The following is a 16,498-nucleotide window of genomic DNA, read 5'->3' as shown; positions in this document are numbered from 1 at the left end:
GGTTGCATGCTCTTTCTTATGAAAGAGTGCTTTTTGGGGGGTGCGGAGGTAGAGTGTATGAAGTGACTAATTTAAAAGCTTTATACACATAAATAACCAAATAGTGCTATTTCTGTGTAGTCAGATTCCTTTATAATTAGAGCAGTGTGTATTCTGCATCTATTTACCTCAGCAATATCCAGTTCTGCAGCAAAGAAAGTTAAGTTATGCTATCTGAATATATTATGCAAATAAGTGCCATTCAGTTTCTGCAAAAAAATTGTCCTCTTCCACAGTTCAGCTGTCTTGAACATGACAAATCCCATTGAATAAGACTGTGTATGCACTCCCTTTTGCTCTACATCCAGTGTTCTCTCACAGCTGGTTCTGGAAGCAGTGTACACATGACATTAGCCACAGTCCATAACTAGCCCGTATCTATCCTGTCATTTCTTACAAAATGCTGTGTTTTGATGTGTTTTTCCCCAAACCAGCTTCGATCTGAATTGAGAGGAAGAGTGATTTAGCTGCCTTTTTAAGCCAGTAATGTGTGCATAGCGTAAGACTGCTAATCCTTTGTTATGCATCGTGAAACTTTGGAAATTGGGCATGCTAGACTTCCAAATAGAATAATAAATGTTGTGTGTGCTTAGTTCTTCTGCTCCACATTGAATCCTAGGGTTGGAAAAGAATAAGTGCAACCCTTCGTCTCAAACAGTCCCAGCTGACTTAAGCACATGTTCTGCACTGCACACGACAGGGAAGATGAAATGCTCAATCTGACCTTGAGGCACACTGAGATGGCATAAAATATGGGGAAGGGATAGAAAGCATGGCAGGAGAAGGAAATGGGCACCAGGAGCCAGGGAACATATACGTACTTGGGTGATCAACTGAGATCTGGGGTGTTTGGTTCTGCGCTTTCAAGAAAGCCTTTTTTTATCTGGGCTCTCTGAAGACAGATCAATATGTTTCAGCATCTCTTTTCAAAATTTCCATTAAGTCTCTCGAGTTATTGTCCTATTTTCCAATCCACATTTTTTAACTTGGTCAGCATGGATCTCTAGCATCGCTATCTGGTCTCCAAATCTTTGGCTGACATTTATTTTTTTATTTATTTTTTGCGATCCTTTCTGTGTGGTACCTAAGATAACATCTGGGGGTAAATAAATTTTCTGCAGCTACTTCTTTATATGTCCATACTATGTTGCCTTCCACTTCTAGATCCAAACACCAGTGAAACTGCGTCATAGTGCTTTGCTATGAACTTAACTCCTGCCCCCATAAGGTAACCCAAATAGTGCAATAAGAATAAGCTCTGCAAGCCTCTTTGTTTTCTCAGCAAGTCCCTTTCCACAGCATTACTGAAAATGTGCTACAAAACTCTGATGAGGCATGACCCCCTTGCAAATGTGAAAGTACAGCATATCCTACCCACATGTAAAAGAGATGCATACTTGTTCCTGGGCGAGAGCTGTGCCATTGACCACCTCCTTTTTTAGATTTAACTAAATGTGCACCTTATACGGGCATCCAGCAGCAAAAGAGTACATAGCCTTGACTGAAACAACAATTCCCTAAAGGTGAACAAACAGGAAAGGCACTGCAGTAGGAGGATAGTTAGGCTTCTGTTTAATGCAGTCCCCACTCCAAAATGGCTAGGTGTGTGTTTCATCGGCTAAATGTGGTCAGAAGAAGCCCACAGCTTCCAAATAATTACTGGTACTTTGTATTTTAAAAGCCTGTCACTTCCATCCATTTTGTGTATGGGGTGAGTTTGTTCCGTGTCATGAAGTGAGTCACAAAACAATTATATTTTCCCCCCACATTTTTTTTTATTAAAAGTTTTCATAATACATTAAAATTATATGTAGAACAAATGAAGTCAGAAATATCAAGTACCCAGCACGGCAATGCACTGATGGGCAAATCTGTACTTTTTGCTCTTCTGTAATGTGGTTTTCAAAGACACGGCTCTCTCAGAACATAATGGTGGGAACTCCATTCTTTTGTGATTCTGCCAGAATTACTATTGTTCGATAAAAGTTGAGAGTGTTTCAGCTATATCTTTGTTATGGTGGTTAACTGACAGGGACATCCCCCGCACTCCTATTACTCAGTTCTAGATGTTTTTTATCATGAAGGGGCATGTGCACTAGGAAGGGAGCAGTAGATTCTTCTCCAAAACATCCTTCCAGGGTTTTAATGTCTACATCTTGATCATAGCTTTGCCATTGGAGGGGAAGGAGGCAGCTCAGCATCCTTCAGATTCTATCCACTCCAATTACTGCTTGCATGATAAATCTGACAGTCAGAATGCATGAAGTGGAAGGTGAAAGTGGGGGTGTGCAGTGCCCGCTTCTTACTTTCCCCCTTCCCAACTGATAGGAATTGTGAGACATTGGCAGCCAGCTGTAGGCCGTCTGGGTCGCTCTATGGGAAATAACATCTCTGTTTTGTACTAAACCTTACAAATGCCTTCCAGACGTCCAGTTTACTGAGCAGTCGTCGTGATTTGTGCTCAGGATGCTACTGGGGTGGTTATATGTGATCACATTTTCAACGCTATTTGCACCTGCCAAAGTTTTAGGGCAGTCGCACTGCTTCGTTTCCAAACAATGTATATCCTATCGCTTCCTGCTGAAACCCTGTGATTTTTCATACCACAAATGGTTTGTGTGTGTGTTTGTCCTACTATAGTGTGAGAGTGCCCTTCCAGATGGCAGTAATGCAGGATTATGAAAGCATCTCAGGACATATAATAAAGTGGATGGTCCAGTATAAATCCACCATGAATGCACTGTTATTACGTCAATGACATATTGCAGAATGCACCTGCAAAAGACAAACAAACCCATCAGTCTGGAGGGGCCCTGACTTCATTAGTGATCAGTGATGGAAAGTCTAGGTTCCCATATGCACTAGAAAACTAAGACTGATAACTGAAATATTTGAAATACATATTCAGATCCTAAAAATTAGATGCTGAAAAGATAATACATTTCTGAAATATGGTTCCAGTCCTGTTTATGATTTCTCCTCTGTGAGGAAATTGGACTGTAAACTCATTGGTGAGGGAGGGGGAGAGAAAAACCCATCTACATAAATATAAAAGTAGTAACAGCTTCACTTCTACCGTCCATTCCATTCGTGTTGTCTCCCTCTAACCACTCCTTTTTGGCCCACTGGAATGGACTTTGTGTACCTACTGCAAGTAGGTATTGAAGATTTTCTCATGGCTGTGTATTTGATCCTTCCTCTTGCCAAAGCAGCTCCTCCGCAAAAGTCTGACAACTGCCAGGATCTCAGAATTAATTAGCTTTTGCAATGATAGACCATCAAGATCATATCATCAGGGTTGTGTTGATTCATCTGAACTGTTCATACATTACAATTATATTTTTGCAAGTGGAATAATATCAGTAATTTTCTGATCTGCCCCCGCACCCAGTTTCCATGGTATCTGAGAGCCTCCAATCTGTTACCAATCGCTACACAGAGTGATCACCTCTCCTCAGTCCAGCTTGCCACAGTGAAATGTGCAAATTGAAACCAGGCTCTCACTGAATACTAAAATTGTGATAAACCAGGGGTCACCAACCTAAGGCTCATGGGCCGGAAGCAGCCTGCGGAGGTTGTTTGATTGGCCCATGAGCCGCCCCCGAACTGAGCTGCCCGCTTGTGCGCTGCGCTAAAGCTGTGCAGCATGGCATGGGGACTCGCTTTCGTGGTGCTGAAAATTGCGGGGGGGACGGGACGATCCGGCGCACAGAGGGATCTCCGCAGGACTGATCTGGCCCAGGCAAGATAAACCTTGCTGACCCCTGTCATAAACTGAAGCAACATTTTCTTATGGAGTGAATATGTTTTCTTGTTCTCTTGAGGAATCATATGAGTTTCACCTATAAGAAAGGGCAAAAAACTGAGCCAGAATGGAGAGAAGCTATACCGTAGTGTGTAAGCCAGATCAGAATCAATCAAAGCTGATAAATAGACAAAGAGGATCAATACTGTTTTACTGAGCTTCTAGGCGCAGCCTTTTACAGGATCAGTTCTCTTGTGGGGAGAGAGAGCAATGGAGACGTGTTCTTTTACAGATATGGTGAACATTCAAACTGAATTTTAGTCTTTAAAGCACCATCATCTCCCCCCCCCCCCCCCCGTTAAAAAAAAAACCCACCCAAAAATAGCGTGACCTTGGAGCAATTTCCTCCAGGTTCCAGTTGAGAGCAGCAGTGGGAAATATCTGTTGTCTTCAAGCAAAACCTGGTTGGCCACTGTGGGAAGCAGAATGCTGGCTGATGTGGCCTGTTGTGTGATTCAGCAGGACTCCTCTTATGAAATCTCCCTGGCTTGCTCTTAGTAGCCAGCTGCAAAAACCTCTTTTCTCTTGTTACTGACTACATTCAGCTTGTCCAAACTAGTTGGTTCCACCCTCAATCGGTTGGGCAACCTGTGTTCAGCACCCAGTAACCACCAGCCATCAAGGATTTGTACACACAACAGTTTAAAGTAGATTTGATTAATCACATGTGCATGTTTTTCACATTGTTCGCATCTGTTGACCCAGTCGTTCTTTGTCCTGACGAGACACTCCTCAGTGGGCTGCTGGCTCTCTACCAGGCAAGGCTTTGACATATAAGAACGTTTTCATTTTTTAAACTATGGCATAAATCTGGTAAAACCTCCCCCCAAAAAAGTATGTTTTAATATTGGCTGTTTTGCCCACTGTGAAATATGCTTGATATTTGGCTTCTGTGAAAGTTGTTTATTATTGTGCTAATCTACAGACAATTATCTATATGGCAGATGTGCACAGGTAAACAAATATATCTCTTGTGCAAACCCACCATGGACCTCAAGTTTCTGGAACTTCTAGAGGGTGGGGAAGTAGTAATTGAGGTGAGGGGACAACAGCATGAATACATCCCATCAAGTACCACCCACTTGTATAGTTGGGAAAGATCAAAATAGACAGGGAGATAGAAGGGCGCAAGAGCACACATAAAAAAAGGGCTGCTGTGACCCACATGCCCAATAATGCCTTGTTGCATACACAGCTCAAAAGCAATTTAGCAAGTGGCTTTAGCTAGCAAACGACCCCAAAGCCTTCTGAGGAGATTATGTTGCATATCTGAAGAGGATACTTATGAGAATACTAAGCTCAGTGTCAATGCAGTGCCATGGTAATTAAGGCTTGAGGGGGTTCTACCCTTTGAAACACTTTTTCTCATATCAGTTACAGCACTTGCGTTGTAGAGGTCTTATAGCCACGGAGCAAATATACCATTTTACTTGACTTAACTGCAGAGCCAGCCCCAAACATCCTGCACCTTTGGTGTGGGTAGAACCAGCCTTTGATCCCTAAACAAGATAGCAACATCACATTTCATCTTCTTTGTTCATGTGCTATTTTTGCCAAAAGGCTTTGGTTTCTGCAGATCTGCTTGTACCAAGGCACTTAGGGGCTGAGATGGGAGGAAAGTTCTGGTTTTTTTACCAGGATAGTATTTGGCAATAAGCAAACAAAGCGGCAATTGGCTCCCTATTTACATGTCATAATGAGGAGACAGGTTATGCAATCATATGCGTGAAGAGACAACAGGACATTGATTACTCAGCTCTATTATTTCACTCTTTCATTGTGTTCTTACATCACTACAACACATGGCTGTGAGATGTACCTTTAGAGCAGGGCTACTTAACATGGTACCATGTAGATGTTATTGCATTACAACTACTGTCACTCTTTACTGTTGGCCATGCTGGCTGGGGCTGATGGGAATTGGAGTTTTGATTGCCCAGAGTTTTTAATGTATGCTAATTTTGTTGTTTTATTGTTACTGGCTTTATTGCTTCTCACTATTGATTTTACTGCTTCTGTTTTATTTTTGTTGTTCATTAGTGCTCTTGAGATGTTGTTGGACTAAAACTCCCATAATCCCTGACCGTTGGCCATGCTGGCTTGGACCGATGAGAGCCGGAGTCCAACAACATCTGGAGGGAACCACATTGGCTACCCCTGGAGTAGTCTGTGGGTGTCACAGAGTGTGCCGGTCAGTAATCACACAGATCATAGTTGGAGTTAACTCTTTATTAGCAAAACATGATCTCCACCGACCTGGCAGAATGTCAGCAGCTCATTCTCAGTAGGTCCCCACCTGCACACAGCCATCTAAGTCCCTTCCTCCCCAGGGCTTTTGCCAAGCCTTTGGAGACTTAAGACTGCATGCAGCCTGTTGCTGCTCTGCACATTTCAGCCCTCTTCTGGTTCTGGGAGATCAAGGGGAAGGGGAGCTTGTTGCAGCAGGAGGGGGAGATACCTGTGACTCTTCACCAGCCCAACTCATCTCTGCCTCTTGACTTCCTTCCTCCCACTCACCCGCTTCATCTTCTGCCTCTGATTCTGGACTTCTGTCTGCCAGACTCTCCCAGCTCACTAAGCTCTGTTACTCATTCAGCTTCCAACACCTCCTCTTCCCAGTCTTCACCCCCTTCTTCCTCTGACCACTCACTTTCTGGGGCTGCATCAATGAGAAAAGGTTGTTGCCTTTTTTTACCAGACAGAATTGCGGAACAGCCTTCCTAGCCAGCAATTCTGTATAATATCAGCAATGGTAGTATCATACTCACGAATGCTAGCAGAGTAGCTCCATTAGAGACAAATATATGGTCTCTTAAGCTTTCACAACTTCTGCTTCATGCATAGGTCCTAATCTATAAAGTTTTATGCCGCTGTAAATGTGCTAAATTTGAAAGTGCCATGATGCCTGTTTCTGTCATGGAGGGAAGACCAGAGATGTGCATATTATTCTGGCAATGCATCACTGGAAGAGCTTGTTGATTATATCCAATATTTTATCATCTTGGTGGGGAGATTTCCAGCCCAGTGTTATACATAGCTTAGCTGTAATAAGGTTCCTGTATAGGAAGCTGGGGTAACTTGGTTCCAAGTGGTTAAGTAGCACAGTCCTTAGTGGTCTCATGTGATCTGGCATGAAGTTGTTAGGGTGTTTGGACAAACATGGTACACCCTTCATGTGTTAGGGGGGCAGTGGAGTCAGGCACAGATTATGTGAGCATGAGAAGGGGGCCCTACATGCATACCATTGTACATTCATAGAGCTCCATGTGAGTGGGAGGAACCTGGGCTAATCAGGGTCTTCCTTTGCATTGGAATTTATACATCAGTATGCATGTAGGGCCGCTTCTCACGGGCTGCGTACATATTACTGACCGAAAATGCTGCTCAGTTGTTCTTTTTCTGAAGTCACACTGAAGATAGCTTCAGGGGGTAATGTATTGAAATGCAGTATTTCATAAGAAACTGCAGGATAGATAAAGGATAGAAATGGATTGTGGCTAATGCCGTGTGTTTGCCGCTTCCTAAACCGGTGGTGGAATGAACTGGATCCAGAATACACAGGAGTGTGTGCACAAGCACATTCTCCAAATACATGGTCAGTGTGTGCAGAGACGGAAGGGGCCAGCTCCTACAGCCCTTTGTGCCTTAGTTTCACATGTGAGGTGGTTTGTTTGAATGCTCCTATTTCTGACAAAGGTCAACAGCTAGTCCCCAGAACTTCTGTGCTGCCTGGGAGTCATAGCCACCAAAGATGGAAGTAGATACCTCTTCCCTTCCAGAAACTACCAGCAAATAACTTTGAAACATGTTTGGCACATGTCCTCGGATAAAAGGCAGGAAGCATCTCTTCTATGTCTCAATCTTCTCTCTGTTACACCGATTGCAAAACCTCTCTTCCTTGCATTTGGAGTTTCCTTCCTTCCTTCCTTCCTTCCTTCCTTCCTTCCTTCCTTCCTTCCTTCCTTATCAGGCCCATGGATTCTAATTAGGCTCAGTTTATCACCACAACAACCCTGCAAGGTACAGTAGCCTGGGAGGTTGTGAATTGCTTAAGGTCACTCAAGAAAGTGCACAGCTTAACAGGTACTTTCCTCCCAGAACCAAACTCAACATTTTTCTTGTTGCACCTGGTGTTTTCATTGCTGAGCTGGCAAGCGAAGCATCTTTTTCACTATGTTGTTTGTCCTTCCTAGGAGCAGGTGGGGCTTTTGGGAGTTGGTGGGCAGGGGGGACCATAACATGGTGACTTCTCCCTGCCACTGAAATATGGGGCTGGAAGGACTAATTAGCTAATGATTGAAATTTGATCTACAAATGTGACTGCCAAGTGGGCTGGGAGTGTGCACATTTGCGACTCTGTATAAACCGCAGCACCAAACACCTCCCGCCCACGCACATTTAACTGGCAGAGAAAAACATCTGCAACCTCGAAAAGGGGAAATTCCAGATGCAGCATTTGTGACGTAGCGAAGGGGGGGGTGTTCCTCTCTGTCAACCAGGCATCCCCTGTTCCGGATTTGACATTTGCAAATCCTGCACCCCCAGGAATAGTAAGAGAAGTAAAATCACCTGCCTTAGAGGAATCCTCTCTGGGGCGGGGGGGGGGGAGGGATGTGGGCTCCACAGCATATTCACGCCTCACCACTTTCCGTTACAAACCGAGCTGTCACCCGTTCCATGAAATCAATCTGTGGTCTCTTGAGACATAAGCAGGATTACACAAGAATCGCTCAAAATATATATTTAACTACAATACTTTAGTGGATTATAGAGCCAAGCTGAAATGAACTAAAACATCAGATCATCTCTCTGGCTCTGTGTTGGAAATGCATGCCTGTAAGGTGCAGGGCAAATGTCATGCCAGCTCTCAGTTAACCATGCTTAGGAGCCTGGGAACAATGGGAGCAACTGGAATTGTGTGTGTTCTCTCCCCATGCTTGAATACCTGTGCCTGTTCACACTGTTCCTAAACATGTCTGTACAACTGCAAAATCAAGCTGTGAACTGCATATTTGCTCTAAACTGGGAGCATATAGATATAGTTTGAAATCAGACCTGCAGGTTGTGAAGGGGAAGAGAGCTGAGGATCCATCAGGAGACAGTTGGCTGTTATTTTATTTGTTAGAGATGCCCCATCACTTGGCAGCTGACAATTATAACAATTAAATTGTTAGCAGAATAAGACTATATCCTTAATCCATTTTCTAGGATGCATGAGCCTCTGTGGTCAATCCATCTACTTTTATAAAGGACAGACAGTGTATGGCCTGGATCTTTTTGGTCTCTCTCTCTCTCTCTCTCTCTCTCTCTCTCTCTGTGTGTGTGTGTGTGAGAGAGAGGGGGGGGGGCTCCAGAAGGGTAGGAATAGAGTTGCCACTGTTGTCTGGGAATGTAGCTGTTACCTGGAGTCCTAGGCCTCCCAGCTGGTAGCCTGAGCAGTGTACCATCTGGCTGAGATTTTAAGATTAAACCTGGAAAAACCTTTGCTACAGTCAATGGTAAGCATGCATATCCCCCCTGCAAATTTGCATATATTTGTTGGTGTGTTTTGCTGTGTCCCCCACCCCCCATGGCTGTTACCTACCTTGAGCTTAGTAAGATGTGGTATATGGGTCAAAGATGTAGCAAACAAAACATAAATATGTCATTGGGAACATACACTCTTTGTTTCAGAAAATAGTCACAGCTCAACATGCACATAGACCACACCCACCCAGATGGATGGATTGATTCATGTGCACAGCATTTCTAGAATGACAGGCAGGCACACTGAGTCAAGACTAGTGCACATACATACATCAACACCCACGCGTTCCTACACAGAGCTTTTGTAGATGCTGACTCCCCTATCCTGCCGTGCAGTTTTATTAACAGATTGAATACAGAGACGAGCTGATCACATGCTAAACAGAAACCTAAGACTATAGAACATGCATATATAATACAAGATGGGTGCACATGCAAAACACAACACATACACCAGGAAAAAATGGAAACTGTGGCACTGCTGACGTTTTTCATGTTCACATGTATAAATACACTTAAAGGGACAGTCAACAGAAATGCCACCTCAAACGTATTTTCCATTCATATGTGTCAATGTGTATTTAAATAAACTGCAAATATAGAAGTGCACACATAGCTGTGACAATTAGCCAAGAGGCATTTTTTTTAAAAAAAAGATCTGTTTGCCATTTCAGCACTAATCAAGTGGGAACCCTAACAGAGATGTGCAAACACCTAACAGAGTTCAGACAAACATGACCTTTTGTGGTCAATACATTCCCTCCACCCACCTCAGCTTGCAGGCCTGGGAACTCCATTCACCTATTCCTCACCTGCCCTTGTGTGTATATGTTTTCCTGCTCCATAGCAGCAGGCAGATGCTGGTAATCAAGCAGCCCTGCCCTGGCTCTGGGCTTAGATATCTGCCAAGAAGGAAAACCCTGTTGAGGAAATAAACAAATAACAGTGATGGGTGTAACATCTGCCTAAGCCAAGGAGTGAGCAGGGCATGTGGAATGCATTTGTTTAGCCCTTTGTGGGCCAGATTTCCAAAAGCACCCAACTCCAGTTTCAGTATTGCAGTAAGGGCCAAAGAGTTCCCTACCAGTTCCTTTCTTGTGTCCTACAGACAAGTTGCTAAAACTGCTGTTGGGCCTCCTCTGCACGCCCAAGCTATGGGCATATTGCACAAAGCCTACAAACCTACAGGGACGCACACAGACACAGACATGAAGTGTACCACTGAATAGTATGCAAGATGGAGGTCTGTGTGTGGAAAGCTAGAGAAACAGTGCTCTTCTTGCAACCAACGAGATGTAACAAATGGAAAGGAAGAAAACCTTGTGTGGAAAAGTGCAGCCTGTAGTTGCAACAAACCACTTGCATAACCAAGCACATAAAAAAGAACCTCCAAGGCCACAATCTAAACTCATTCGGAGTCACATTGTTAAGTGGGCTGCCCACAGGCACAAGAGTGGTGTGGATTAGCCCTAATTTTTAAAACACAGTGACTGCTGGACATGCTGGCAATCTGGCTTTGCGGCAAACCAACCCACATAACTCATCACTGTGCGTTAATTAAAAATGGGTTGATTTAAACAGCAGCAAAGCAGCTCAGTTGGAAACTAGTCCCCAAATGTGTTCTATCAGTCAGTCTTAACACACTGGCAAATTCAATGCACTCAAAGGAAAGAGGATGAACCAGAAAATAGTGGGAAGGCAGGGGTTTTGTTTTTTATAAAAAAAAAACTTTTTAACTGCAGGGGTGGACTTTGGTAATATTTTGTAGTATGGCACCCTGTGCAAGGCCAAAAATTTGATGCCCCCTTTTCAGTTATGGATCTTCTCAATTTTGCACCCTCTTGACTCGGCACTCTGTGTGGGGTTACTGCTTGTACAGCCCTATATCCAGCGCTGAACTGTGCTGCTCTGCATAGAAAAGGATTCTCTCTAAACCCCAGAGGTCTCAGGGCAGTGGTTTTTATGTTTATCTTTTCTGTGAACTGCCCTGAGACCTCCAGGTGGTAAAGGGCAGTATATTCATCATCATCATCATCATCATCATCATCATCATCATCATCATCATCAACTATGCTTTTTTCCAGGATATTCCAATCCATCACATACCTTTTTCTTTTTTGTCCTACCCCAACACTCTGTGACCACTGTCCATATTCAGTCACCATTTAGCTGTCTCTCTGTGTGTCTTTTGTCCTCTGGGTTGCCTCCTGCCTCTAAAGATTTTTCTGCTTCTGCTAACCTTCAGGTATCCCTGAACAATCTGTTTCCCATTAGCTCCTTCATAGCTCTATAGCTGTCATAGCTCAACTTTCAGTTTGATCCTAGTATATCATAATTCAGGATACAGTTCGATAAAGCTGGAATGGCTCTAGAGCAGTTTTGATTATAAAGCTGTGTGCTGGACCTTGTTACTCTGATCACAATTCACGGGTTTCTGTTGAAATGTTGGGTATCATCTTCTGAGCACATTCTTATTTCTGAAGTGACTGAGCTCGTATGTCCCATGTGGGCTTAGTGTGCATCTTAGGATATACCTAGAATCAAGTTTTTGACAGGAGACCCCTAAGATAGAAGTTTGAAAACCTTTAATCTAAGGGAACTAGGATGAATGTTTTCATACTTTTTTTTAAAGCCTTCCTCAGGCATTCTGTATGTAACCACTTTTCTCCTCACCCATTGTTCTTGCTTTCTCTATGAAAACATCATATAAGTAATCAGTAGACATGGTTGAGAGAGAAATGCAAAACAGCAATGCAAAACAGCAGCGGGGAGGCCTAGAGGAAACGTGGGAGAGGGAGAGAGAGATTCTTATAGGCTTTGTGGAGAAGTTAGGGGGGCTCTTTTCCATCCTGGTCCTAATTTCTGAGCCCGGGTCCCACCGCCTCGTTGGATGGCCAGCTCTCTACTGGGGAAGGAGCTCGTATCGTTTTTCTTTTCTTTTTGCCCGCCATTCTTCCTCCTCCTTTCACCCGCCCCTCCCCTCCACCCGGTGTTGTGTGCTTTAATGTATACAATGAAGGAAAGAAGAAGTCGAAAGAGAACTGCCTTGCGCTGATGTCAGGAGTAGGGCTGGCTCAGAGGAGGGTGTGATTGAGTTTGCTTGAGCTTCAGTCAGCCCTCTGTATTTTGTGCTGCCAACTTCCACTGTGCTGCTGAGCCGGTCTGCAAAGCAAGGTACAGAAAACCCTCGCTTTCTTTTATTTGTCTTCTGTAGCGACGCTTTGTTGCCAGAGATGTGTGTGCGTTTTGCGCGCTGCGCGGCGCGCGCTCAGGATAAAGGAATCCGACAGGATTTTGGGGAGTATTTGTTGTAGAAGTTTCAGGAGATGAGATGTGCAGGGGGGGCAGTTTTCAGGGCCAGCGTGGTTGTGAACTGTCAGCTTTTTCGCTAGTGGACTGGACGGAAGCAGTAGGCTTTAAAACCAGGGAGAGCCCGAGTTGCTTTGCTTGTCTGCGACCAGAGACAGCATTTGGGGTGGGGAAATGTGTGCAAATCGTGCGGGGGGGGGGAGATCCTCACAGCCGTTGCAAACACCACCACCAGCAGCAGCTTTTCAGTTCGACCGGATTTCGTTGTCATTATTTTTGTCTGTCTCCAAGAGAGCGACAGAGCGCTGCAATCTGGGAAGGGGCAAAAATAGGTTTCTTTAAAATATGTATGACTCCAAGGCGCGTCCCGGGGAAGCAGGCGGACGGCTTTCTTATTTTAGCAGCAACGAGGGGAGAGACTGAGAGAGAACTTTGTGTGCTTTCGGAGGGGAGGTGGGGCGACGGGGTTGGGGTGTGGGGGGAGAAGAGAAAAATGAATAGTGCAACTTCAATGTCTGTGGTGATTCACCTCCCTGCCATGCAGCAATGTGGCACGTCGCTGCACCAAGAAACAATGCCAGCCGCAAAGTTTTCTTTTGTATTTATTTCCCCACCCCCATCCCACAAGAGGAAGGAAACCCATTTTGGTCTAGCCTGCTGGAGGGAGGGGGGCGGTGGGGGGGAAAAGACCGTACTTAGTACCACTTAAAACTTCAATGTTCTGCTGCCGCTGCTATCGGTTACCTCGTTCATTGAAGGCTCTCTGGTTTTATCTGACCCTGGGGAAGGCTTGCTTGGCCTCATTTCCTGTGAATAAGAGGGCGTTGATTCTTCTGATTTGCCACGGATAACTTGACATTGCATGCCTCAGTTTCGTGCCATAAGCCCTGTAAAGCGATCCCGGATTGTCATCCTGAAATGTGCCTCCTTCGCTTTCCACATAGCTTTCTTTATCTCTGCAATGCAGGAGACTGTTTGCCCCTCATTAACGGTGAGATGCCGTCTAGATGTTTTGGCAGCTTTCCTGAAGGAGGAGAGAGAAAGGAATTGGCACGTTTGGATTAAAAGCACTTGATGAATATCTCTCCAGCTTCTATTCTGGTGAAGTCCCTTCCTGCAGCTTTTGTTGCCTACTACAGTAGGGTTACTGAGGATACAAAAGAGTGTCCTATTTTTCTAGCAAGTAGGATTTATTTGAAAGTCAGCATTCCCAAGGTCTCCACTAGTAGGTCTTTCCTGGGCTGTTTCCTGTGAGAATGCTTTAAATAAAGATGCTGGAAATGACCGTTGCGTGTTCCCCTGAGCTACAGTCTGCTAGAGTGCTTTGTACATATTTTTGTAATTAATGGGTGAGGCTTTGATAATTATACGGGTCCCTTATGATCAGTGTTGGAAACTGAGATATGAAAGCTAGGAGCTAAGTGGCACCTTAAACCAAGTTATGGGCACAACAACGGAATGTCTAGGCTTGCTTTTTTATAGCAAGAATACAAAGCTGAAAATGAACGAACTGCAGCTAAAATCTTATGCTCATTTTTCACATGGTCTAGTCCTTCCCCTGGCCACCCCCCTAATATTCTTAAGAGGGTCTCTTCTCCAGTCTTCAGAGAGTAGCTGGAAGTGGGAAGGCAGAAAAAGGTCCTCTTTTCCTTCCACTGTCTCGCCAGAGTGGTGCATGCTCTGGTTATCTCCCGCTTGGACTACTGCAATGCACTCTACGTGGGGCTACCTTTGAAGGTGACTCGGAAACTACAACTAATCCAGAATGCGGCAGCTAGACTGGTGGCTGGGGGCGGCCGCCGAGACCACATAACACCGGTCTTGAAAGACCTACATTGGCTCCCAGTACGTTTCCGAGCACAATTCAAAGTGTTGGTGCTGCCCTTTAAAGCCCTAAACGGCCTCGGTCCAGTATACCTGAAGGAGCGTCTCCACCCCCATCATTCTGCCCGGACGCTGAGGTCCAGCGCCGAGGGCCTTCTGGCGGTTCCCTCATTGCGAGAAGCAAAGCTACAGGGAACCAGGCAGAGGGCCTTCTCGGTAGTGGCGCCCGCCCTGTGGAACGCCCTTCCAGCAGATGTCAAAGCGATAAACAACTACCTGACATTCAGAAGACATCTTAAGGCAGCCCTGTTCAGGGAAGTTTTTAACGTGTGATATTTTACTGTATTTTTGGTTTTTATGGAAGCCGCCCAGAGTGGCTGGGGAGGCCCAGCCAGATGGGCGGGGTATAAATAATAAATTATTATTATTATTATTATTATTATTATTATTAATCTGAAATCTTAGGCACAGTGCTGCACCCTGAGCCCAGAAGCCGCTCACACTAATGAAATTCCCTGTGGCAAAATGCACCTAGAACAATGGGAGTTTGGAACACTGCTTATGATTTCTGAAATCCATAACAAAAAAAGGAACTTTATGAACATTAGATAATTTGTTGGATGTAGCATTAAAGCAGATGGTGCAGGGTTTCACAGTGGACGGAGAGTTCTGAGGTACCCCGTGGGCCAGTTTAGGTTTGAATCAGCCATCTCTTTCCTCCTTCTGGCTGGAAGATGGAGCTTATTGAGAAAAACGGGTTTATGAGGGCAGGATGTGGTGGCAATGTGGCAAAGCCAAACAGGCTGTTATGTTACAGGCTAGGCCTGTGGATAAGTGCAATATTATTATTTTTATTGTTATTAGCAAAGTTCAGTTTAACTTTGTGCTTTTGTTGGAAGGCAAGAGGCCAAGGTTCAAATTCTCGCTTAGATAATTGTGTGTTTAATGTCCTTAGGCAATTCACTGTTTCGTCAAACAATCTACCTCAGTGATTTGGATAAAATTGCAAAACACTGAAAAGTTCCTTAAAATGGTAGGTAACAATTCAACAGGTGTCCACTGTTAGAAACAGCTTTGAAAAATCTGACCCTTTATCTTTTGTGTAAACCAGTTAGATGATTTTTGATCCTGTTTGTGTGTGTAAGACCCTGAGCAAAGGGCATTTTTCCTCCAGCAAACAAATTTAGGCCTTCCAAATTAACTAAATTATAATCTACAAAGACTGCTTGAAAGAGCCTCTCTCCCTCTCAAACTTTCTCCCAGGGAACACTTTCTTCAAAACTTTTCATCCCGACAGTTTTAAAATCGGAATAGTGATTTCCGATAAATCTCTCCTGATGTTATGAGTTTGTGTCCTGCGATTTCGGAGAATTGCCATTTTTTTTGCTAGAAAGTGTATAGGAGCTTTGAAAGTGTATAGGAATCTCAAGTGTTTCAAATGCATCTTCTGATTCTGCCGACACAGGCCTTGGACATTTGGTCAATGCATAACTTATTTTCTAAATTTTAATGCTGAATGGTTTCTGTAAAGACCTGGATTTTTGGGGGAGAAAAATAGCAGAACTGTACTTTTTAGGCTCTGGATTAATTATCAGAAAAAGCTGAAATTCCTTGGGTATCTTCCAATTATTTAGGTTAGGTTGAACAGGAGGAAGATGGGCAAGTGATGACTCAAAGTGACAAAAAAAAAATCCTCTTATTTTATTGTTTGTACTGCTCAGAAATTCCTCTCTTGTGCTAGCCAAGTACTTGATATTTCAGCTATTAACACATCAACGTTATGCCAAGAATAATATCTAGTTTGGTATAGAATGTTACAGCAGTGTTGCTCCGGGAAATACAAAGTACTCAAAGTGAGAAAGGTGATATCTTTTATTGAACTAACATCTGGTGGTTAACTGTGCAATGCATGTCTTTTGAGAAGCCTGTCTTACAGAGTTCAGTGGGACTTATCCCAAGGTTAAGTGTTCATAGGATTGCGGCCTACAAGTTGGG

At 44.1% G+C, this 16,498-nt stretch overlaps 1 protein-coding gene across 8 annotated transcripts in view; it reads left to right on the top strand.

The window, feature by feature from the left end:
* DGKA (diacylglycerol kinase alpha) overlaps positions 1-16,498 on the top strand; it is a 77,358-nt gene that overhangs the window by 11,127 nt on the left and 49,733 nt on the right. The window contains exon 1 of one of the 8 annotated variants that reach the window (XM_083598649.1): positions 12,408-12,544. The exons of 6 other annotated variants lie outside the window; for them this stretch is intronic. The gene's annotated coding sequence lies outside the window, so the exon portion shown is untranslated. Of the gene's footprint in view, positions 1-12,407; positions 12,545-16,498 lie in introns of those variants that run through there. One more of the 8 variants, XM_083598648.1, reaches the window with a different exon arrangement.

Source organism: Podarcis filfolensis (assembly GCF_964270895.1).
Source record: "Podarcis filfolensis genome assembly, chromosome: 2".
Taxonomy (NCBI): domain Eukaryota; kingdom Metazoa; phylum Chordata; class Lepidosauria; order Squamata; family Lacertidae; genus Podarcis; species Podarcis filfolensis.
Note: the sequence above shows the minus strand (reverse complement) of the source record. Positions and strands in the feature narration are given on the sequence as shown.